The sequence below is a fragment of the Theropithecus gelada genome, chromosome X (assembly GCF_003255815.1).
Source record: "Theropithecus gelada isolate Dixy chromosome X, Tgel_1.0, whole genome shotgun sequence".
Classification (NCBI taxonomy): Eukaryota; Metazoa; Chordata; class Mammalia; order Primates; family Cercopithecidae; genus Theropithecus; species Theropithecus gelada.
The window spans coordinates 103,056,614-103,083,926 of record NC_037689.1 but is presented as its reverse complement, the minus strand read 5'-3'; the positions used below and the strand labels follow the sequence as shown (position 1 = coordinate 103,083,926).

At 38.3% G+C, this 27,313-nt stretch overlaps 1 protein-coding gene across 1 annotated transcript in view; it reads right to left on the bottom strand.

Moving 5' to 3' along the window:
• The window catches only part of IL1RAPL2 (interleukin 1 receptor accessory protein like 2), a 1,281,282-nt gene that overhangs the window by 620,921 nt on the left and 633,048 nt on the right, over positions 1 to 27,313 (bottom strand). The window lies entirely within an intron of this gene.

Sequence of the window (27,313 nt, the reverse complement as noted above, 5' to 3'; positions counted from 1 at the left end):
GTCCTGAGATGAATGCTTTTCTTATTATTTTACAAATGAAGACACCGAAACAAAAGAAGTTAAATGACTTTGCCCAAGGTCACACAGCCAATAAGTGGTGGAAAACCAGTCTCTGATTCCAGATTGTGTTCTTAACCCCTACCCTATACTGCCTATGCCTATAATTGTGACAATAACAATTGTGCTATTATTTGCCTTTGAGAAAGTAAATGCTCTAGTTGAAAGCAGTAGGCACCTACAGTAATTATTTGCTGTTATATACATGCTAGTTTTCCATGGTATGACCTATTAATAGCATACATTTAACCATAGGTCAATTTCTCTTTATACCCTAAGGCCTCCCTTTCTGCTTAGCTGCTGAGTGCTCATGGGAATATATTATATTACTGTCAGCTGTAATCAAATAATATTAGGTAGGTAGGTAAATCTACCATTAAAGAAAGACATGTACAGTAAATTCCTTATTTTCCAGAAGGATTAAAAATGAAATGCTGTGGCCAATCTCATATGCTGGTCAATATAATTAGCATAGCTATTTTATTTCCAATCTCTTATTTTCAAAAAAAATTCATCAAATTACGCTATATCCCTTCATTTTTCTTGATTACCCTTTAAAAAACAATCATCTCAGATAAATGTATAAACATTGCCATTTTAAAATTATATGTTTCACTTATGATTTTTTGAACTGATCTGCTTCCTTTTTTAGATGTTGAGAACTCTAACCCAGCGTGTTTAATCTTTTAACCTCAGTTGACAGGAAGCTCAGAGCTAAATGCAATGTTCAAGTGTAATAACTATCTTACCTCAGGATTTCACTTTCTCTATATGAGGGGTTCTTGAACTAGGGTTCAAGGACACCCAGTGGGAGGATGCCTGCCTGAGCTTCAAGGTTGTTGGCAAAACAATGTGCCTATTTACACAGGTATACTTTTCTGGGGAAATTTTCCATAGCTCTTTTTTCTTTCAGATTTTCAAAGGGGTCTATGGCCCAAGAAAGATTTTGAACTCTGGTTTCTGATCTCTCTTTCTGACTTTGGCTTTCACTGGCCTGCTGCACGTGGGCTGTTATTACACACTGCCTCAACTCCTCTTATAGTATGTGAGGTATTCATTAGAAATAAACAAACAAACAAATAAATAACTCCCTTTAAATTGATAGTGAAGGGCATCTAAACTTTCTTTGAGGATTCAGAGGTATCAGATTCATCACTATGGATTCTGATGATTGTTGTACACTGTTAAAGCCAAGAAGGTACAGTGGTTTGGACTAAATATGTACTGATCACTGGCTGTCTCTTAGGGGTCTTTTTAATTCAGTCCTTGCTATTGGATTATTTACCTGTCATTTGTCACTACAAAACTTTCAAGAAGGAAAAGAAGGAAACTTGAATTTGTTGAACTTTCTGGGTTATTATGAATTACTAGTGATACACCTCTGGATCAAATACAACTTTAATATTTATTGTTTTATCATCTTTAAATGGATTTTATATTATTCTTTTTATAAATTATCTGTGATACTCTTTGCATGCATTGAAACAACTGAGAGGTAATGATATAAATATTTGTTAGAAAATATATGTTTTCTCATAGCTTGTTTTTCAAAAGTTGGTTAATAGAAACAAAATAAACCCCATGAGAATATTTTTAAAAACTGTTTAATATTTCAGTTTTTGTTTTCCCCTAATCCTAAGATGCACAGCAAATATTTTGAATTAACAAATTTGGCTTTGCAAAATAGCATCAAACTCTATCATTACCTACTTGATAGAAAAAAAATTGAAATGCTATTTCAATTTGCTTCCCAAATCTCTTTAGTTATCTCTTCTAAGTGATCTATTGCGTAATCCTACACCTTTACAATGTTAACAGTCTGCTTTGGCCCATTAGTGATGGGACATGGTAAGTACTGAAGGTAATCAATGTATCTGCTCCAGAGTCACAGCAAGCATGCTCAATGGCAGTGTAATACATTTAATTGCCATTACAATTAGTTTTATCATGCAGACCTGGAGAGTACACTGATAATTCATTTCTCTTTAAAGGCCATGTGAGCAATATGTATTTGACTTAATAGATTTATGGTCTCTGTTCTTCTGTTCCCTTGCCTTAGGTATCAGAGAGGGAGTATTTAGTTATAAGGTAGTCAATAGCCAGAGAACAGAAATACAATAATGGAGAAAGTAATTTCTAAACGTTATCCCCATTTATTCTTTTCCCTTAGTATTTGCAGTGTAAGGTTACAACAGAAGATATTTCAAGAGATCTCAGGGAATTTTCCCATTAAAATGGACCAGAGGTATGATAACACGGATCTATGAATGCCTATGTGCCACCAAATATTTTCTCACTCTACACTTTCATCAGTAGAAATCCATTTCCATGAGTTAAGGCATTGTAGCCTTAAACCTAAATTAGAGTATTAGATCCCTACTAGATTCCAACAAGTTGGTATGATTATTTTTTATTGGATTGCTATTCTTAATAATCCAAGAGTGGGAAAAAAAAGAGCTAGAAAAGGATATAGCACACTTATTTTTAGATTTTGGACTAGGGAAGCAACTAAGTAATACAGGCTGAAGTAAGAGGCCTGAAAAGTCAGGTGATCAGTCAACATGGAGGGATTGAACACTGACATTAAGAGGGAAGAGCTTAGAGGTATCAGAAAGTCACAAAAGGGCAAGAAGAGATGAAAGGTCACATATAACTGAATTTGCCAAGTGCCATTAAAAGTAATGCACACAAGTCAGATTTCTGTCATCAGGAGTTTGCAATCACATGCCATACTTCCACAGCCCCTTGTATGTAGACTCTCCATACATATTTGGCAAACACTGAATGGCTGAATGAATACATCTGTGATGCAGCTGACAAAGGTGCAGGCTACAGATCAACTGGGGCCACAGTGGAACTGGGTAGCCCATAGAGGGAGCCAACTGGTGCGCTTGATCTCATCTGCACAAGTCTCCAATCCACAGAGCTATCCAGCCCTATACTGTTCACAATTCCAGTGGCACCTATTTAAGCAAGCTCCTTGCAGGGCTCCTGAGAAGAGTGTTGACTGGATAGACTGGCTTCTCCCACAGGTGATTTGATAACTGTATCTCACTGACCAGCCACAAATGTGAATGGAGGCATTGAAGGAAGGGAATTTCACTATTTCCCCTGAATAGTGAAACTCTGCAGTTGGACTGAAGCTTGCTATGGAACGAACCCACTGAAAGTATAAGTGAATGTATGTCTGCCCTCTGTTTCACAATCAGTGAGTATGATTATAAATATTCTGGTCCCTGGATTTGAAAACACCTCCTATTCCTAAATTATCCTTTCTCTGTTCACTCAAGTCTTATGAATAGCAATTTCAGTATTTAAAAGAACAATTGTGGGCTTTTAAGATTCTCATCACTACTCCCTTGACTTAGATTTCTATAAGGCTCAAAAAGTTATTATTTGGTTTAGTCTTGTGGGTACAAATGCTTTAATATCAGCCGGGTGCAGTGGCTCACACCTGTAATCCCAGCATTCTGGGAGGCTGAGGTGGGCAGATCACCTGAAGTCATGAGTTCGAGACCAGCCTGGCCAATATGGTGAAACCCTGTCTCTACCAAAAATACAAAAATTAGCCAGGCATGGTGGCGCATGCCTGCAGTCCCAGTTACTTGGGAGGCCAAAGCAGGAGAATCACTTGAACCCAGGAGGTGGAGGTTGCAGCAAGCTGAGATCATGCCATTGCACTCCAGCCTGGGCATCACAGTGAGACTCTGTCTCAAAACCAACAAACAAACAAAGTGCTTTAATATATGAGTTCTCCAAAACAATTATAATGGAGTGAAGAAAGCCACTTCTATAAAACTTGTATCTCTATTTTAATCATTTTCATTCTGATCTGTACAACCAGTGTATGTCTAGGGAGTTCGACATAAAGATTCCAAAGAAGGAGCACATAAAGACTAGAAAGGAACATGCCAGCATCTATGCAATTTATTTTGCTAGAAGGAGATTCCTACAAGTAAAAATCAGTGCAGTCCCCTGCAAAGTGCCCTGAGTGTCCCAAGCAAACTCATTTAGCCTCTTTATAGATAAGCCTCCTAATTTCCCTTCAGTACAATCAGGAAGGCAAATCCTGCTGCATCTATCTGTTGTAAAAAAAAATAATAATAATAATAATAATGATAATAATAATAATAAATAAAAACACTGTGAAAATTTATAAATACCTACAAGAGGATAAGTTGCTATTATCAACAATTATAACATTATTTCAGAAAAAAAGAATATTGAGTGCAATGAAACTAGACTCTAATGACTATACACAATTTCTTATTGGGGGACAGGATATATAACTACGTATAGAATTGCTGATTCTGGACTTTTATTTCCCCAAATTGGAAATCCCTCGTTAGGTATAATGGCTAATCAGCACGTGAGAAAATATGCAAGCATGTACCCTATACTAGCTTATTATGTGTTTGTGATTAACAAATTCGTTTGCTAAACCAGATGTTTTAACTATGCAAACTTAATCCCACTCATTTTTACTAACAGTTTTCCTGTGAGCTAACAGGGCAATTGTTGGGGGCAATTCATAAAATTACCACTAGAGGGCGAGCTGTCCAAGTTTTTGTTGTACATGTTTTCCCCACATTAGCTTTAAAACTACGGATTTATCATTGACCTCCAGCTGGTTGCTGGAGGTGAATCACAGCACACCTATGGGAATGCACCGTTGTCGGTGACAGAAGCCAAAAGTTGAGGATACAGCTGCGATCTTGCTCAAACTGGGGAACCAGGCTACACACACAGACACCCCCAGTGAATGACCCAGCACAGAAAGGTGTAACAGCAGCAGCAGCTATTAGTTTAATTGGGCCCTTAGAACAGAACATCCAAGAACTGTGCTAGGTGTTTTGCACAAATTTTTCTCCTTTCATTCTCATGTCAGCTTTGGGAGGGAGGGACTCTTCTTATTTCCACTTTACTGATGAGAGAAAAAGAAAGCTCAGAGAGTTTAAGTGACTTACTCAAGGTCACTCAAGTTGTAGTGGCAGAATTCAGACTCTAACCCAAATAAGCTGGACACAGAACTTATAATCTTAATCATTATGTGTTCTATATCCTGCCTCCTATACTTCTCTTCATCCCAGCCCAGGAGCTAGTAAAATATTAAAATTTGCTTGGTGCTATCCAAATTGTCATGTGTATTCCACAGAGTTCATGCCTGTCCAGGAGTAGACATTTCCAGCTGAGGGACATCATATTCCCAAATAATAACCATTGTGGGAAGAATAGCTGTAAGATAATGTATGCTAATTATTTATCTATGAGTTATACAGTGTTTACAGAGTAATTATTAATAATTCATGATCTTGACGTAATCTCCAAAGGTCAGATCTAAACTTTGGAAAACTTTATCTGACCCCTATCAATTTATTTAAAATTAAGTATCTGGGAATGATTATCCCATTCCTACCATTATATTTAAGAAATATAGTTGTGTGTGGGCCTGTGCAGTGGCTCATGCCTGTGATCTCAGCAATTTGGGAGGCCGAGGCGGGCAGATCACTTGAGGCCAGGGGTTCGAGACCAGTCTGGCCAACACAGTGAAACGCCATCTCTACTAAGAATACAAAAATTAGCAGGACACGCCTGTAATCCCAGCTACTCTGGAGGGTGAGGCACGAGTCGCTTGGGACTGGGAGGCAGAGGTTGCAGTGAACAGAGATTGCGCCACTGCACACCAGCAGAGGTCATGCCACTGCACTCCAGCCTGGGCAACAGATCAAGACTCTGTCTCAATAAATAAATACTAAATAAATAAAATTCAGTCAATTCCTCTTAAAAAAAAGAAATATAGTTGTGTTTATTTTAACATTTGCATATATTTTACTTGTTGAATAAAATGTTATGCTCTTTTTCCTAGTATTTTAATGTGGGAGTTGAATGCCCTGTATTTCTATCTCAGATATGCCCCCATCTAAGAAAAGTTTCTTCCTGTTTATACCCAGCACAGAGGACTCTGTCTGCCTCAAGTGGGCACTCCACAGGCACAAGCAAGTCAAACTCTCTAAAATGTGAGTGGCCTGTGCCCCTGTTGCTACACCTGTGCCTCTTTTCTCCCAGCCTAGAAGTACAGACAGAGCTTTTGTCATTTTAAAAAAAAAATAAAGTTCTGTCTGGAAAAAATATTGATTTTAAAAATTTCATCTGTGCATCATTGTCCATCAGTAGAAAGATTTCACACTCAGCTCTATATATACAATGAATTATTACTGCCTTGGGTTTTTTAAAATACCTTTGCAGAAATTTCTGTTCAGTTTACATATTTTATGAATTGGATTATATGCTTCCTTTCACACTTTTACCCCGTATTATTCATCAACGGGAAAGATCTGCCTAAATGAAGTCCTTCATCTCATTGCAACCTAGTTATTACGCTTAATAATGGGCTGCCAACCATTTTCATTTCCCTCTCATTACAGAATCTGTGCAATGCTTTGTCAAAATCACTCTTTTGATCTTTATCTAATGAATGAGCCTCCAGTGCATTCTGAAAGTGAAGCCATGGAGAGGCATTACAACCAACTCCTCAACTTCTGATTACCTTGAGACCTGATGAGTCTTCTTGGGAATTAGACACTAGCCAGGACAATTCCTCAGATGCACTGATGTTAATGCTAATGTGCCTGTGGGAGACAGGGTAGTAGAACTGCCCACCAAGCCCTGTAACAGGGTTTCTACTGTCCCCTCAAATCCAGGATGCTAGGCAGTGAGCTTCTCTCCCCTGCAAAATCTGCCCCACCTCTCATGTTCACAGTCATCCAAGCCAAAAAGTGTGGAGTCATCACTGAATCTTAACTTTCTCTTCTCACTGACCACCTCCTACCCTTTCCATAAGATATTAAGCCTTGCCCATTTCTGAAAAGTTACTCAAATCTGTCCCCTTCCTTTCTATCCTTAAAGACACTGAAGTCTATCTAAGTGCTTCTCATGTCTTGCTTGGATTATTTCAATATTCTTTTTTTGTCTTTATTAAGTTGTAATTAAAAAATAAAATTATATAAATATATGACATATGACATGATGTTTCTATATGTGTATACATTGTAAAATGATTAAATCAAGCTAATTAACATAACCTTCACCTCACATGAATTTTTTTTGTAGTGATAACTTTTAAGATTGACTTTCTTCACAATTTTCAGGTATATATTAACCATAGTTCCTATGCTGCGCAATAGATATCTTGAAATTATTCCTCCTGTTTGACTGAAACTTTGTACCCTTTAACCAATATTATCCCATTCCTCACTTTCCACCCCTGGTAATCACCATTCTAGTCTCTGCTTCTGTTAAGTTCAACTTTTTTAGATCCTACATATAAGTAAGATCATGTGGTATTTGTCTTTCTGTGCTTGGCTTATTTCACTTAACATAATATCCTCCAGGTTCATCCATGTTGAAGCAAATGACAAGATTTTCTACTTTTTAAAGGCTGAATAGTATTCTATTGTGTGTGTGTATACTAACATCCATTCCCACCAATAGTGTGCAAGGGTTCCCTTTCCTCCACAACCTTGCCAACACAATCTTTTTTTTTAAATAGAAGAATAATTAGATGTATTGAAGTAAGCCAACATGGTGGAATATATTATAAAGCTATTTAAATTGTTTTTAATGATGGGATAATGCTCAAAGGATAATGTCAAATCAAATAAAAAACAGAATGCAAAATTTTGTACAATAAAATCTCTATTGTTTAAATAAAATAGGCCTTAAAAAGCTGGAAGGAAAATCATCAAATAGTTATAACGCTCACATTAGGGTTAAGAGTTTATGGTAATTTTTTTCCAATGTATCAATGTTTTACAAGATTTCTATGTGCATTTCTTGAAAGTCATTTTAGGGTAAGGATAGGCTCCTGGAAATATATTGATTAAACTGAGTCTAAAGAACTAGATAGAGTTCAGCCAGATGAAGAGGACCATGGTAGCAGAGGTACAAAGGTGAGGAATACAGTGTGTACTCAAAACTGTAAGCAGTTAAGGGTTGGTGAAGTATAGCATGATGGCAGTCATCAGAGAGGAAGCTGAATATGGAGGTATGGTCACAATGTGGGGGTTTGCTACATTAAAATTATATCCTATGGCCAACACAATCTTTTATCTTTTTGGTAGTAGCCATTTTAGCAGGTGTAAGGTGATGTCTCATTTTGGTTTTAATTTGGATTTCTCTGGTAATTAGTTACGGTGACATTATTTCACATATCTGTTGGACATTTGTGTGTCTTTTCAGAAATTTCTGTTCAGTTATTGCTCATTTTTTAATTGGGTTAGCTAGCATCTAACAAACAGGAATAACAAAATAATTTCTCTGCTACAACTGTACTCCAGAACTCATGATTCCATGCTGAATAGTCAAAATCACCAAGTCTACCCTATCAAAGTATCTGTCTACCACTCTCCAAGAGAAACTTCCTGCTCTAGACAGGTTGACTTCCCTGCCTGTCTCACCTTACCCAACCTTGTCAGAAAGCAGTTATGCTGTGGACCTTTGCTCAGTCAGTTCCTTCCTGTCTTCATCCTCATACCATTTTTCCTACCTTCCATGCATATCCCAACCAAATCCTAGTCATGCTCTGAGCTTAAGTAGGTGTCAAATGGCATCTTGGTTTTCCTACTTTATTGATTTGCACTTTAGTCAAGGTCAGAGACTCACGTTTTTCTTTCTTTCTGTTTACTCTCCATCTCCCCTCAGTACCTCCCAGATCAGAAACTTAGGAGGTCTTACTGAATTTAGGTTTATGGTCAGCCCTCAGTATCCACAAGGGATTGGTTTCAGGACCCTCTCCCCCACATTAGGATAATAAAATCTTTGAATGCTCAAGACCTTGATATAAAATGGTATAGTATTTGAAATATGACCTACACGCATCCTTTCACATACTCTAAATTATCTCTAGAGTATTTATAATACCTAATACAATGTAAATAGTTGTTATATTCTATTTTTGTGTTATTTTTATTGTTATATTGTTATTGTTTAAATATTTTTGATCCATGCTTAGTTGAATCCATGGATGTGAAACCTGTGGATACAGAGGGTTGACTCCATAAATTCTCATCCTGTGATAACTCACATAATTAAAAGTCAGTGGAGTGAACTGCTTTGGTTAACTAATTTTCACATTAGCTGGAAATTAATCTTTGGATTTTCAGAAATCTTTTCTAAAACATCTGAATCCACTTTTCTGTCCCAATAAGTAGAGAATTGTGAAGAGAATAAAATCCTTGTGGCTTGACTGAAGATATGTCAGGCTTTTGAGGTCATCGTCCTGGACCCCAATGCTAAGGTACTGAAAACAGTAGACAGCTGGCTGGAGATCAGAAAATCTGAGTTATCATTCCGCCTCTGCCTCATTAACAAGATACCCAATTCAAGGAAAGCCAGTTTCTACTCCTTAAAGAAATGAAGGTGCTAAACCAGACAAGCTCTAACCCAGTACCGGTAAAATGGATTATCCGAGTTGGTGAGTTTCAAGGTTGGGAAGATAAGCTGCATATATGATCGTGGAAAATCTCCTGGTGATATTCTTTATTATTAGTTTTTAAAATTTCAATGTTAACAGAGAACTAAAATGAATAATATTAAAAATTCTCATGATTTCATCTTTCAAAATTAATAGTGTTAACTTTTTTCCAATTCACTTTCAATAGCTTTGTTTTATTAAGGAAATAAAACATTGCAGATATAGCTAATGTCTCCTTTATTCAGTACACACAGTCCTATCCTCATTCCTCATATCAAACCCCTGCCTTGAGATAACCACTATTTCTTTCAAGTTTAGGCTCTTATATACATAGATAAGTATCTTGAAAAAAACATACTAGTGACTAAAAGCTTGTCTTACAAGGGAGAGGGTGTAGGTGGGAATAAATGTCAGTTAACTGAAGGTTCTTCTGAGATGTGTTCCAGTCTACTGACGTCTAAGAGAGTGTACTTAAAGGTGTTCACACACCTGAAAGTACTTAGAACAGGGACTGACACACAGATAAGGCTCAGTAAGGGTTTCCTATTCCTACTGCTACCACTACTACTGCTCATGTTAATTATATACTTATTTTGTTAATTATTCTACTGTACCTCTCAAGCCTTTACATATAATACATATTAGTTCTCACTAAATTACTTATATTTCATCTTTATATTAAATTCATTAATTGTTTTTTCAAATTTAGGTGATAGGTGAGTCATATTACCTATAAATTTCACTTCATGACAGTAAAAGGGCATTATGAAATATTCTAACCTATATTTTCAAATGTATTCATTTTATATAATACGAAAAAACAATACATGTATAGTACATAGTAATAATACTATATACCATTATCATATGTATATTTTGTACATGCTTTATTATAACTTATATTCTAATATCATTACAGGTTATACAATATATTCATATTTTATAAATTATATTATTTAAATGTATTCAATTGCATATTATATTTACAGTTTATTAATGTATATGTATTTATATTATGTGCTCTTCAAATATTTTATGTTGTTATATAATGTATATAATGCATATTGTTATAATTAAATATATAATTGCATTTATATGTCAATTGCAATAGTTTAATTATATGAAATTTTTTTTAAGTTAAAAAGGTCAAATATTCAGGAAGGATTCAAGATGGCTTACTAGAGGTATCAAACACTCACCTCCTCCACAAAGAAGAACCAAAATAGTATATAATTACACTTCGAATAGATCACCTAAGAGAGAATGCTGAATTTCAACAGAGAAGTGACAGGAAACACCTAAGACAAGGAAGGAAAGGAAAGTGAGGCAGCTTGCTTGGCTAGGATAGGCTGGAAGCCTGGAGAGACTCTCCAATGTGGGGGAAGGGTAAGTGAGTGAACCCAGCAGTCCACATTCCCACCATGAACTCCTGCAACCCTAGCCATAGGAGAACCCCTCAGTCTTCCTGGAACCTGGCACTAATGTAAGGAGCTTCCAGGAGACCATGTGACAGCTTGCTCCACAGAGGGAGCTAGCTAATACTGGATCCCAGACATCCCCTAGACCTAAGAAACCATACCGTGGTGCTATGTTGAGAGTCAGCCCTCAAGAGACTGGATTCTGTGCTGACATTAGTCCCTACATCTCCAAACCCCTGGAGCCCCACTTACATCCTGCTGCATTCACCTGAAGAGTTTCAGTGGTGCAAGGCCAGCTGGGTCCGGCAGTGTGGCAGGGTCCCCAACATTCTAGCCTCTACAGATTCCTATACTCCAGGAAATGGAGCAGTGCAACATGCCAAGGAGACTGCCTCTGGGACAAAGAGAGCCAAAGCTCATCCTCTCTAAAACCTGAGAGCTGCCTATCTGAAGCTGTTGACAGAAACCCTGCCCACACCAGCAGCAGGGCCATTGCACACTAGCATGTGACTTGATGACAAGTTCTCCCCGCACACTGCTGCCCCAATACCTGTCACTCCTGCCACAACTAGAGGTTGAAGCATGTGCTCCCCAGAGCCTGAAAGCCACCCACTTGCCTGGGGATGCTGCCATTGACAGCAACCTCTACCCCCAAAGTAGCATGGCTGCTGTGCACTAATACACCATGAGGACAGGCTTTCCCTGCATACAACTGCAGCTGCTGCTGCTGCCACCAGAGGCCAAAACAAATATTATCCAAAGCCTGAAAGCTGCCCACTGGCTTGGAGTTGCTCCCACTAACACCAACCACTGCCCCCCACCCCCCACCTATGCCCCACCACCCATCATACAGCAACAGAACCACTGCGCACTTGCATGCACTCTGACATTAGGCTCTCTCCACCCACCACAGTGGGTCATCCTGCCCTGCCTATCACAACCTGTGCCCATGTGCACCATTGGCGGACCTAGAAATAGGCCCACCCAGTCTGAAACACCACCCTCCACTTGCGCCAGTGCCTGAGGATGCCATGCAGGTGCCTAGGGACCAACATGCCCAGTCCACCCTTGCTGGCATCTGTGCACTCCTACCAGAGACCCAAGGATGAGCCCACCCAGCCTGCCACTAACCCCACTACCTGCATCCACATGCAAGCACCCAGCTGGGGGCTACAGACTGTCCTCCCATCCTTGCTAACAATAGTGAGTGCTGCCTGGGAGCCCAAGTGTTGTCCCATCACCACTACTATTATTGCTGATGCCACACATGCTGGCCAGGAGTCCAAGATCCTATCCATCTGTCTGTCCCACTGCTGCCACTGCTGGCACTACAGAAAACCAACAAATAGCAATGATAAACAATAAGAGAGAAACAAAAGACCAAGGCATCTACAAAACAACCAGAAAACAATTAATAAAATGACAGGAATACTCACTTATCAATAACGACCTTGATTATAAACAAATTAAAATTTCCACTTAAAAGATAAAGACTGGTTGAATGGATAAAAAATACATGACCTAACTACATGCTGCCTACAAGAAACTCGCTTCACATATAAAGACATAGACAAAGTAAAAGGATGGAAAATGTATTCCATGCAAACAGAAACCAAAAGTGTACAGGAATATCTGCATTTTCATCAGATAAAACAGATTTTAAGTCAAAAACAGTAAAAAGAGACAAAGAAGGTCATTATAAAATGATAAAGGGATCAAGTCAGTAAGAGGATATAATAATTCTGAATACATATACACCCAACACCAGAGCACCCAGATATAGAAAAAAAGTATTATTGGATCTAAAGGAAGAGATAGACTCCTATATAAGAATAAGGGGGATTTCAACACCTCAATCTCAGCATCAGACAGATCATCTAGACCAAAAAACAACAACAAAAATATTGGATTGAAATAGAACCATAAACAAATGGATCTAACAAACATTTACAGATGATTTTATCTAACACCTGCAGAATATTCTTTTTTTTTTAGACAGAGTCTCGCTCTGTTGTCCAGGCTGGAGTGTAGTGGCGTGATCTTGGCTCACTGCAAGCTCCACCTCCTGGGTTGTTCACGCCATTCTCCTGCCTCAGCCTCCCGAGTAGCTGGGACTACAGGCACCCGCCACCATGCCTGGCTAATTTTTTTTCTATTTTTAGTAGAGACAGGGTTTCACCTTGTTAGCCAGGATGGTCTCAATCTCCTGACCTCGTGATCCACCCACTTTGGCATCCCAAAGTGCTGGGATTACAGGCATGAGCCACTTTGCCCAGCCAGAATATACATTCTTATCATCACATTGAATATTCTCCAAGACAGATGATATGTTAGGCCACAAAACAAAGGCTCAACATATTTTTTAAAAAATTAAAACCACCTCAAATATCTTCTCAGACCACAATAGAATAAAACAAAAAATAAGAGGAACTTTGGAAGTTGTACAAATGCATGAAATTGTACAAATGCTCCTGAACAACCACTGTGTTAGTGAAGAAATTAAGAAGGAAATAAAAAAATTTCTTTAAACAAATAAAAATGAAAAGACAACATACCAAAACCTATGGGATACAGCAAAAAAGAATTACTAAGAAGTTTATAGTAGCAAACACCTACATCAAAAAGTAGAAAAAGACCAAATGAACAACCTAACAATACACCTCAAGGAACTGTAAAAGCAAGAACAAACCAAGCCCCAAATTAGCAGAAGGAAAGAAATAATAAAGATCAGAACAGAAATAAGTGAAATAGAAACTGAAAAAATACAAAGGATCAACAAAATGAAAAATTGGATTTTTGAAAAGATAAACAAAATTGATAAATCACTGGCTATACTAACCAAGCAGAGAGAAAACTCAAATAAAATCAGAAATAAAGTGGGGGACATTACAACTGATACCACAGAAACACAAAAGATAATCAGAGACTATTATGAATAACTGTATGCTCACAAACTGTAAAACCTAGAGGAAACAGATGAAGTCCTGGAAACATACAAGCTACCAAGACTAAATCAGGAAGAAATAGAAAACCTGAACAGAACAATAATAAGTAGGACAATTGCATCAGTAATAAAAAGTTTCTCAAAAAAGAAAAGCCCAGGAACAGATGGATTTGCAGCTGAACTGTATCAAACATACAAAGAAGAACTAATATCAATCCTCCTGAAACTATTCCAAGAAAACCAAAGAGGAGGGAATTCTCCCTAACTCGTTCTATGAGGCCAGCATCATGCTGATAGCAAAACCGGACAAGGACACAATGACAAAAAGAAAACTACAAGCCAATATATCTGATGAACATAGACATAAAAATCCTCAACAAAATACTAGACGATCAAATCCAACAGCACATCAAAAAGATAATACACTGTGATCAAGTGGGATTTATATCAGGGATGCAAGGATGGTTCAACATATGCAAATCTAAAAACATGACACAACACATCAATAGACTGAAGGACAAAAGCCATACAATTGTCTCAATAAATGTAGAAAAAAAGTATTTGATAAAATTCAACATCTCTTTATGATGAAAAACAGTCAACAAACTAGGCAAAGAAGGAACACATCTCAAATTAATAAAGGTAAAGGCCATATATGACAAAACCACAATTGAAAACATACTGAATGGGGAAAAGTTGAAAGCCTTTCCTGTAAAATCTGGAACAAGACAAGGACAAGGATGCCCACTTTGTTCTTTTTTCTTTTTTCTTTTCTTTTCTTTTTCTTGAGATGGAGTTTCACTCTTGCGGCTCAGGCTGGAGTGAAATGGTGCAGCCTCAGCTCACTGCAACCTCCACCTCCTGGGTTCAAGTGATTCTCCTGCCTCAGCCTTCCGAGTAGCTGGGATTACAGTTGTCTGCCACCACACCCGGCTAATTTTTGTATTTTTAGTAGAGATGGAGTTTCACCATGTTGGCCACACTAGCCTTGAACTCCTGACCTCAGGTGATCTGCCAGTCTCAGCCTCCCAAAGTGTTGGGATTACAGGTGTAAGCCACTGTGCCCAGCCAGGATGCCCACTTTCACCACTCCTGTTAAACATAGTACTGGACGTCCTAGCCAGAGCAATCAGGCAAGAGAAGAAAAAAAAAAAAAGACATCCAAATTGGAAATGAGGAAGTAAAACTGTCCTTTTGCTGATGATAAAATCTAATATCTAGAAAAACCTAAAGACTCCACTAAAACTCTTTGATTTGATCAATTAATATCTAGAAAAACCTAAAGACTCCACTAAAACTCTTTGATTTGATCAATTAATCCAGTAAACTTGCAGGTTACATAATCAATGTGCAAAAATTAGCATTTTTATACATCAATAATGACCTAGGCAAAAAAAAAGAAAAAATCAAGAAAGCAATCCCACTTAATATATCTAGAAAAAAATACCTAGGAATAAATTTAAACAAGGAGGTAAAAGATCTCTACAAGGAAAACTGTGAAACACTGTTGAAAGAAATTGAAGGTGATAGAAACAAATGGATAAACATCCTATGTTCATGGATCAGAAGAATTAATATAGTTAAAATAAACATATTGCCCAAAGCAATCTACAGATTCAATATAATCCTTATCAAAATACTGACATCATTCTTTACAGAATTAGGAAAAACAACCCAAAAACTCATATGAAACCAAAAATGAGCTGAAATAGCCAAAGCAATCCTGAACAAAAAGAACAAAGCTGCAGGCATCACATTACGTGATTTCAAAATATATTACAAAGCCACAGTAAACAAAACAGCATGACACTGGTATACAAATAGACACATAGACCAATGGAAGAGAAGAGAGAACCCAGAAATAAAATTACATATTTAAAGACAAATGATCTTTTACAAAGCCAACAGGAACTTATATTAGGGAAAGGACAGCCTCTTCAATAAATGGTGCTGGGAAAATTGGATAGCCACATGCAGAATAAAACTGAATTCCTATCTCTTACCAAATACAAAGATAAACTCAACAAGGATTAGAGACTTAAATATAAGACCTGAAACTAAAAATACTAGAAGATAACTTAAGGAAAACTCTCCTGGACATTAGTCTAGACAAAGAATTTATGGCTAAGACCTCTAAAACATAGACAATAAGAACAAAAGCAGACAAATGGAACTTAATTAAATTAAAAAACTTCTTCACAGTAGAAGTAATAATCAATAAAGAGACAACCTGTTGAATGGGAGAAAATATTTATAAATTATTAATCTGATAGGAGACTAGTTAATCTAGAATACACAAGGAACTCAAACAACTCAATAAGAAAAAAACATATAACTCCATCGAAAAGTGGGCAAAAGACACAAATAGACACTTCTCAAAAGAAGACATATAAATGACTAACAGATATATGAAAAATGCTCAACATCACTAATCATCAGGGAAATGCAAATCAAAACCACAATGGGATATCATCTTGCCCTAATTAGGATGGCTATTATCAAAAAGAAAAAAAATAATAAATTCTGGCAAGGATGCAGAGAAAAGGAAACTCTTATACATTGTTGGTAGGAATGGAAGTTAATACAGCCATTATGGAAAACAGTATGGCAATTTATCAAAGGAAAAAAAAAGAAACTAAAAACAGAGCTACCATACAATCTGGCAATCCCATACTGGTTATTTATCCTAAGGAAAGGGAATCAGTTTATTGAAGGGATACCTGCATTGTTATGTAAATTGCAGCACTATTTACAATAGTAAATATATGGAATCGATCTAAGTATTCATCAACAGATGACTGGATAAAGAAAATTTGGTATATATACACAATGAAATAGTCTGTGGTTATAAAAAGGAATGAAATCCTGACATTTGCAGAAACATGGATGGAACTGGAAGTCATTAAGTTGAATAAGTCAGTCACAGAATGTCAAATGTCACATGTTCTCACTCTTATTGGGAACTAACAGAATTGGTCTCAATGGAGGTAGCAAGTAGAATGATAGTTACTAGAGTTGGGGAAGGGTGTATGTGGGGTGGGGTGAGAGACTGGTTAATAGGTATAAACATATGGTTAGATAGAAGGAATAAGATTATTTTTCTTAGCAGAATAAGGTGACTATAGCTAAAAACAATGTATTTTGTATGTCAAAATAGCTAGAAGCATGGACTTAAAATGTGTCCAACACATCAAAATGATAAAAACATGAGGTGATGGATATCCTAAATACCCTGACTTGATCATTACACAGCCTATGCATGTAACAAAATATCACATATACCCCATAAATACATATAGTTATTATGTATCAAGAAAGGTAAATTGTTTAAAATGTTCAAATATTGACAAGTTTGTATGATTCATCCTAGTATATTTCTTATATAAAATATTATAAACATAAACATTTCTTATATAAAATTGTAACTATACTTAAAAGAGGGAGTAGAGCCAGATAGGATTGGGAAAAGCTTTGTTCGTTGGTACATATTTTTATTATTTGTCAACACAAATTTGTACATTCTAGGGCCATTCAGATAGTTCATAAAACCAGCAAAGCAGCTTCTAGCCTTCAGGTCTTTGCAATGGCTGTGCCCCATGCCTAGTTCTACAGAGCAGTCCCCAATTTTTGGCACCAGAGACTGGTTTCATGGAAGACAATTTTTCTAGGGACTGGGGAAGAGGATGGTTTTGGGATGATTCTAGGGCATTACATTTATTGTGCACTTTATTTCTGTTATTATTACATTGTAATATATAATAAAATAATTAACAACTCACCATAATGTAGAATCAGTGGGACCTGAACTTGTTTTCCTGTAACTAGATGGTCCCATCTGGGGGTGATGGGAGATAGTGACAGATCATCAGGCATTAAATTCTAATAAGGAGTGTGCAATCTAGATCCCTGGCATGCACAGTTCACAATAGGGCTTGTGCTCCTATGAGAATCTAATGCTGTCCCTGATCTGACATGAGGCGGAGCTCAGGCAGCAATGAGAGCAATGAGGAGTGGCTGTAAATACAAATGAAGCTTCACTGGCTCACCTGCCAGTCACTTCCTGCTGTGTGGGGCTGGTTCCTAGCAGGACACAGGCTGGTACCAGGCCACAGTCTGTGGTCTGGGGGGTTGAAGACCCCTGCTATACACTGTCCCCTCAGATAGCTACATGACTCACTGATAGCCAGTGTTCTTCATGTATCTGTTCAAATAGGTTGGGAGTGAGGGAAATTTACTGATTCTTGGATTAATTCCAGATCTGATTGCACAAAGGGATCAGTGGATTAAAATCCCTCCTTCATCATCTCAAGCAGCAACTCCCAGACCCTGAGCACTTCCTCCACCCCCCAAATTCATCCCCATAGTCCACTTGGTGAACTATAGCCTCACCCAGGTTAATGTCAAGGAGAGGTGGTAATGAAAGAGGGAGGGCTCCTCCTTGCTTGCCCCCAGAAGCAGCCCCACCCACCTTCCCTCCTCACAGGTGGATGGGGTGGTGCTGCTGTGGGGTACCTGGGAGTACATGTCAGTAGGTGCCCTGGAGGAGGAAGTACTTACACAACTGGCACAGTGGAGGTGCCAGTTGAAAATGACCGTCAGAAGGCAGCATGCTCTGTGGATGAGGGATGAGGGAAGGCTGGGCCTCTCAGGATGTTGGTGATCCTGAAAAGCTTCTTGGGATCAGGACTGGGGGTGTGTATTGGGATGAATGAGAAGTATGGCATTATGAGGCTGCTCAAGGGGTATCACCCACAACCAAGCTGTCCCAGACTTTCCTGCTGGGAAATGGCCACATTTAGCATACTTCCTGGGTATAACTTGCATCTCTGCAATGTCAGCGTCCTAATCACTACCTAGTATGCTGGCCTCACCTTTTTCCCTCTGGGAAATGGGTGTAGTTACAGGACATTCCACGTTACTATATGCGTTTAGGTTGATGTTAGAGGATTAAATATATTTAACTTGCCCATGTACTGATTGTCTCTGCAGTGAAAGGGGCCTAATTCTAGTATATCCTTAATACTATTATGGGTGGTTACATTAATATCATAATGTTATAATATTATTTAACCAGGAAGTACTACCAGGAAGGTTTCTATTATGCTTTACTTTTTGTTAACTGAGTATAATTACTCTGCACCCATTATTATTTGTGTTTACATTATTATTATTATACTATTTAATAATTTCACCTTTAGAGCATCAATTATTATAATTCAGCTCATAACTAAATGGTTATATCATTAATCATTATAATCAATACCATTATATATGATTATTATATATATCATAATCATTACAAGTATTACAATAAGTACAGCACAGTTTTAAATAATAACTTACTAATAAATATAGTTAATAACAAGTTAGTTATATGCTGTTAAAGGAATCCTGATATTTCCCTTTCATCTTGTCAGAATCAGGATAAATGAGGTAAAATGTTAATGCAGTTATTTGCATTATTTTAATACAGTATTTAAAAAGAAAAAAACTATAGTAACTACCATTCTTGGTACTGCTGGTATGGTGCCTTCCACTCTGGGAAATGGCAAAATTATATTACATGGTTAATGTTATTATTATTACTGCTAATGTTATTTTGGCACCTATCCTAATAATGGATACCAATATAAGAATAATTATGTTATCTGCTCTTACCTGTTAAATTAAGATGATTTTAGAATATCAGTAACATACTATATTGATAGTATAATAATTAATACCACTCCTGATAATCTTGGCTTGCATCTGTAAAATGGACATGATTATGAAGAATCACTGTTATTTCTATTATTATTTGTATTTGTTAGTACTATAATTTCAATTAATGCTACTGTGAGGAATGAGATTTGCATTTGTTAGTACTGTAATTTCAATTAATGCTACTGTGAGGAAAGAGTTTCTTGTAAATTAGGGAGAAATTTACACCTTACAGGCTTTTTGTCAAGTTTATGTGATTTAGAAGCTGGTAAATAGTAGTAATAATGATAGTAATGATGATAATAATAGGAGAGTTTCTTAACTCCTCACTGTGTATTAAGGACTGATTTAAGTGCTTTACATTCATTGACTCATTTAATCCTCACAACAACCTTATGAGATAGATGTTACAAATATACCCAATTTAATTTGAGCAAACTGAGACAGAGGTTAAATGCCTTGCTTGAAGTCCCACAACCAATTTAAGTCCAGGTTCCCTTCTCTTAACCGCTACTACTTTCATGGGTATTGATAGGAATAATTACCACACATAACTAATATTTTATTCAAGTTATAGCAATCTTATTGTTATATCAGTGAAAAAGAAGAGTTCCCTACTTTCTCATGCATAAAACAGTCAAAGGCACCAGCAGTGGGTGATGTTGAAGTTGCTAATGTTCGGGACTCAGCCAGGGTGTACAGGGTGAGGGTGGGGATTAATTTCTCCCTCCTTATGTTGGCAGCAGACTCAGATGAAACAGCTCAGGCCAAAAGCATCTTGTATAGTGTTGGTACACAATAAATGTTCCTCAAAACTTTTTTTAATAATTCAATATGACTCTTAGCTTCCTACTAGCCCAGGTAAAAAGAGTAAGCAAAACTTAAAAAAGAAAAAGGGTAAAGAAAGATACTGTTCCTTGTACTCAGTAAATGGATGACAACAGCCCTTTTCTCTCCAGCTGTGGTACCATTCTCCCAATCTTCATCCACCCTCCCTGCCCTCCCTGCTCAAAGGAAAACTGTTATGTCAACAGTCTGTTGTTTATGTCTGTTTATGAAGCCAATATTCAATATCAAACAGTGGGGTAAGGCTTCCAGCCTGCATGTGTCCAATATATACTTGGATAAGGTCCAGCTCAAGTGATAAGGCCTGGAAGATTGCCAAGAGAATGGAGTGAATCTTCATCTCTGAGGAAGCAGGGAGTAGGGTATGAAAGGATGAATGATGATGATGAATGAAGGTGAATGAGGAACTGAGAGAAGGAACAAGGGAGATTTGTTAAAGGGGTGGAGATTTGAAGATTTGTCAGCTCCTCATAGGAAAGGATTAGAGGCAGCGGTTCCCTCTAGAAGTGGTAGGAGAGTAAAGGTGAGACCTAAAAAATAATGATTGGTTGGAAGTCTGTTTAAGAAAGAACTAGAGAAGCAAGAGCAAACACATTCAAAAACTAGCAGAAGGCAAGAAATAACTAAGATCAGAGCAGAACTGAAGGAGATAGAGACACAAAAAAACCCTCCAAAAAATCAATGAATCCAGGAGTTGGTTTTTTGAAAAGATCAATAAAATTGATAGACCGCTGGCAAGACTAATAAAGAAGAAGAGAGAGAAGAATCAAATAGACGCAATAAAATATGATAAAGGGGATATCACCACCAACCCCACAGAAAAACAAACTACCATCAGAGAATACTACAAACACCTCTACGCAAATAAACTAGAAAACCTAGAAGAAATGGATAATTTCCTGGACACTTACACTCTCCCAAGACTTAACCAGGAAGAAGTTGAATCCCTGAATAGAACAATATCAGGCTCCAAAATTGAGGCAATAATTAATAGCCTACCAACCAAAAAAAGTCCAGGACCAGACGGATTCACAGCCGAATTCTACCAGAGATACAAGGAGGAACTGGTACCATTCTTTCTGAAACTATTCCAATCAATAGAAAAAGAGGGAATCCTCCCTAACTCATTTTACAAGGATTCGTAAAATCATCCTGATACCAAAGCCTGACAGAGATACAACAAAAAAAGAGAATTTTAGACCAGTATCCCTGGGTATACAGTTAGGAAAAGAAGAAGTCAAATTGTCCCTGTTTGCAGATGACATGATCAGGTATTTAGAAAACCCCATTGTCTCAGCCCAAAATCTCCTTAAGCTGATAGGCAACTTCAGCAAAGTCTCAAGATACAAAATCAATGTGCAAAAATCACAAGTTTTCTTATACACCAGTAACAGACAAAGAGTCAAATCATGAATGAACTTCCATTCACAATTGCTTCAAAGAGAATAAAATACCTAGGAATCCAACTTACAAGGGATGTAAAAGACCTCTTCAAGGAGAACTATAAACCACTGCTTAGTGAAATAAAAGAGGACACAAACAAATGGAAGAACATACCATGCTCATGGATAGGAAGAATCAATATCATGAAAATGGCCATACTGCCCAAGGTAATTTATAGATTCAATGCCATCCCCATTAAGCTACCAATGACTTTCTTCACAGAATTGGAAAAAACTGCTTTAAAGTTCACATGGAACCAAAAAAGACCCTGCATTGCCAAGACAATCCTAAGTCAAAAGAACAAAGCTGGAGGCATCACGCTACCTGACTTCAAACTATACTACAAGGCTACAGTCACCAAAACAGCATGGTATTGGTACCAAAACAGAGATATAGACCAATGGAACAGAACAGAGTCCTCAGAAATAATACCACACATCTACAGCCATCTGATCTTTGACAAACCTGAGAGAAACAAGAAATGGAGAAAGGATTCCCTATTTAATAAATGGTGCTGGGAAAATTGGCTAGCCATAAGTAGAAAGTTGAAACTGTATCCTTTCCTTACTCCTTATACGAAAATTAATTCAAGATGGATTAGAGACTTAAATGTTAGACCTAAAACCATAAAAACCCTAGAAGAATACCTAGGTAATACCATTCAAGACATAGGCATGGGCAAGGACTTCATGTCTAAAACACCAAAAGTAATGGCAACAAAAGCCAAAATTGACAAATGGGATCTCATTAAACTAAAGAGCTCTGCACAGCAAAAGAAACTACCATCAGAGTGAACAGGCAACCTACAGAATGGCATAACATTTTTGCAATCTACTCATCTGACAAAGGGCTAATATCCATAACCTATAAAGAACTCAATCAAATTTACAAGAAAATAACAAACAACCCCATCAAAAAGTGGGCAAAGGATATGAACAGACACTTCTCAAAAGAAGACATTCATACAGCCAACAGACACATGAAAAAATCCTCATCATCACTCGCCATCAGAGAAATGCAAATCAAAACCACAATGAGACACCATCTCACACCAGTTAGAACGGCAATCATTAAAAAATCAGGAAACAACAGGTGCTGGAGAGGAAGTGGAGAAATAGGAACACTTTTACACTCTTGGTGGGACTGTAAACTAGTTCAACCATTGTGGAAAACAGTGTGGCGATTCCTTAAGAATCTAGAACTAGAAATACCATTTGACCCAGCCATCCCATTATTGGGGATATACCCAAAGAATTATAAGTCATGCTGCTATAAAGACACATGCACATGTATGTTTATTGCAGCACTATTCACAATAGCAAAGACTTGGAATCAACCCAAATGTCCATCAGTGACAGACTGGATTAAGAAAATGTGGCACATATACACCATGGAATACTATGCAGCCATAAAAAAGGATGAGTTCGTGTCCTTTGCAGGGACATGGATGCAGCTGGAAACCATCATTCCCAGCAAACTATTGCAAGAACAGAAAACCAAATATCAGATATTCTCACTCATAGGTGGGAATTGAACAATGAGATCACTTGGACACAGGAAGGGGAATATCACACACCAGGTCCTATTGTGGGGAGGGGAGAGCGATAGCATTAGGAGATATACCTAATGTAAATGACAAGTTAATCGGTGCAGCACACCAACATGGCACATGTATACATATGTAACAAACCTGCACGTTGTGCACATGTACCCTAGAACTTAAAGTATAATTTAAAAAAAAAAAAAAGAAGAAGAAGAAGAAGCAGTTAGAGGTTGGGCACGGTGGCTCATGCCCGTAATCCTAGCACTTTGGAAGGCCGATACGGGTGGATTGCCTGAGCTCAGGAATTCGAGAGCTGCCTGGGCAACATGGTGAAACCCTGTCTCCACTAAAATACCAAAAATTAGCCAGGCCTGGTGGTGGGTGCCTGTAATCTCAGCTACTCAGGGAGACACGAAAATTGCATGAACCTGGGCGGCAGAGGTTGCAGTGAGCTGAGATCATGCCACAGCACTCCAGACCAGGCAACAAAGCAAAACTCTGTCTCAAACAAGAAAAAGAAAAAAAAAAAAAAAGAAATACAAGAAGAAGCAGTTAGAACTCCAAGTATAACACCTCAACATCAGTTCCATATACTAGCAGAAGGCTGGGTGAGAAAGTTCTAGAAGGTAAAACCAAGGGGGTATTGTTTACCAGGGCACAACTACCTAGGCCAGACCACAGCCTCCTGTAGTTAATTATTTATCTATCATTGAGCATGGGCATCCTGCAGAAACTTTGACAGTAACACAACCCAGACTGCCAGGGTTAACAACACTGTTACAAGGAGCTCCAGACTCAGTGTCCCTTCCTCCCACCAGGTGACAGAGGCCTGGCTACTTTCTTTCTCTTCTCCAAGGAAACTCTCCTCCCTCTAGAAAACCAGAGTTAGATATCAGAGACCTCATTTTCCTGTTGGCTTCCGCCTTGCTTCTGGCTCTGTCCTGAACCATCCACGAGCAAACCCGCAGTTGTTATTCATAATATTGCTAGGTTGTTTAATGTGACTGAGACATGAGTGAGCCTGGAGAGACCTCAGAGATGTCTCTACCACATAGGTCTTACCATGAAATTCCAGAGGGGTCAGTAATATTCCCATGTAGTTGGCCAGGTGGGGAGGACAGCTCTGCACACTCTGTTTTTAGAAGACTTGGGGATGGGAGAATCTTAAGTCCCAGAACCTTAAGGGCCTTCTGTCCTCACCCCTAGTCATTGTAGTTCAGTTTCTGGGACCCAACAACATCACCACCTAGACCACAAATTATTAAGAGATTACCATTACCAGGGTATGCCCATCATCTTATCCCTATGCCTGTCTCCCCAACCAAAGTGTAAGGTCCTAGATCATGATTTGGCTAAGAATATGGGGTGACTCTTTGGAGCTTGGTGTTCCTAGTGAAATACTAAGTCCCTGCCCTCCAGCTCCATAAACACTCTTGTAGCAGAAATTCTAAAATAATCCCCCAAATGCCTCCATTCTCATCTCCAGAACCTGTGAACAGGATATTACTTTTGTGGTAATGTTATGTTATATGGCCCAGTTGACCACAAAATAGGAAGATTATTCAGGTGGGCCTGACCTAATCACATGGGCACTGAAAAGTAGAAAGCTTTCTCGAGTTGCAGAAGAGAGGGAAGTCAGAAAAAATCTAAGGTACAAAAGGGACTCTAGGTACAATTGCTAACTTTGAAGATGGAGGGGGATACTTGAGAAGCAATGCCAGCAACCTCAACTAGGAATACAGCATAGCTCCTGGCTAACAGCCAACAAGAAGACAAGAATCTTAGCAATTCTACCAACAACTTCAACGAGCTTGGTAGTGGAGTCTTCCCCAGAAGCCCTACGTAAGAGCTCAGCCTAGCTGACACTTGACTTTTGAAACCCTAAACAGAGAAATCAGGTGAGCCCTCCTAGATTTCTTATATATTAAAAAACTGTAAGCTAATAAGTGGGTATTATTTAAAGCTTCTAAATTTGTGATAATCTGTTATGGCAGTAATAGAAAACTAATATAACTTCTTAATCCCCAACCTCCTTTCCTTTCTCCTCCACAGGTTATCAAGCCCCTGAGGGGGCCCCACATATCAGTTACTCTCCTCATCCATTCAGGAAGATGATTTGTTTTGTCCATAAGGTAATGTTCTCAGCCTCTTGCCCCTGCTGCCTTTGCTCTGTTCAAACCCTTTGCCCTCATACCTTTGACACATGTCATGGGGGCATTTTGACCATTGAGTTTCCTCCAAATATACAACCAAGACTCGCCAAGCATAGCTGATTGTTTTCTCACTCCATCTAGAGCCAGAGAAGGGGTTGGATTTAGAGGAATCTATGATTTGACACTGTCACATCGTGAATCCTCTGGAAAGATTTCCTGATGCGTGAACTGCCAGTGGTAGAGGTGGACATGGAAGGGCACTCCCTGTTCCCCCAGCACTAGTCTCCACTCTTCTGGGTGTATATGTTCTGGGCTGACATAAGCAGATAAGCAGGCCAGGTGAGTTGAGGTAGAGATTAATTGGAGTGTGCTTAATAAGGTCTGTCCATCCCCCCACCCCACCCCCACACCCACCCACAACATGCCGAGTTTTTGACTATTTTAGTTCATACTGAGTTTAGCAGGCTTGAAGCCTGGACAGGAACAAATGGGGATATTAAAATCAATGTTCCCAGGTATGCCACGTTCCACATGATGGAGGGTAGATCAACTTCCTCCATAGACCTCCAAAATACAGGACGGGGGGAAAAGACTGCCCTTCAGAATACAAACCTAGCCTTACTCTCTATGCTACAGGGGGATGTAGAGTTGAGAGCCAAAGGAAGCAAGCTGGCCTTGAATGGAGAAACCTGTTGTTTCTGTCACCTACTGCATACCCCACCTTCTTCCTGATTTCCACAGTCCTGTTCTCTCTATGTGTGACCACCTTCAGTGACACATGGCTCTTCTGCATTCACATCCTGGGAACCTTCTCCTACCATAGGCCCCAGAGGTCTCTGACACAGGTTCTGTAGAGACACTGTGGGGATACCTACTCGAAATGTTGTCTGCCTCCATAGATACCACAATTCTCAGGATCAAATGGGGCAATTTTCTTTGAATTTTGAGACCAAAATGATGAATTCTCAAAAGATTTGGAATTCTTTTATTAGCAGAGGTGAGACCTCATAGAGGGTCTTAGACTCCTCCCCAAACTGAACTTTCTTTTAAAATTCTATTGTATCTTTTCTCTCAGTTTGCTGGCTCAACAACTCCGTGAAGGAATATGAGCTGAACATCTCCAGGGGAAGTCTGCCTCCCTTTACCACTGCCTGTTACCTTCATAATTGGGGGACCCCAGGCACAGGCTCCAATCTCTGGCTGTGCCTTGACTAATGTTGTGTGACTTCTGACCAGTGTCTAAACTTTTCTGAATTCTACTTCAAAAATTAAAAATGAAAGAAGCAGGGCTTCATCAAAATCCTCATGAAGTCTAGTTCTTCTTGAACTTTTTACACTACTCTTTGCCTAATTCTACAGATTCTTAAATGGAGTGAGATACTAGAAAAGTCTAGAAAAGAAATTTCTTGACAGGCAGTATAGCATGGGGTTAAGGGCTTGGGCGCTGGAACTAGGTCCACTTACTACTCCTGTGATGGCTTAGCTAAGTTTTCTTGGGGAAGTCATACTAACATTTCTGTGCTTCAGTTTCCATGTCAGCAAAACAAATAACACTTGTGACTACTTCATGGGGTCATTGTATTTAATAATGAATACGTGTCAGGTACTTAGAACAAACAGTATCTAACATCTAGTTAGCACTAGTGTATCAGTTATAGTCAATAATAGTAATAGTAAATACAATTTGATTTATAACTTTAGCAGTGATTATTTTTATCAGTAATATAATTTATAACA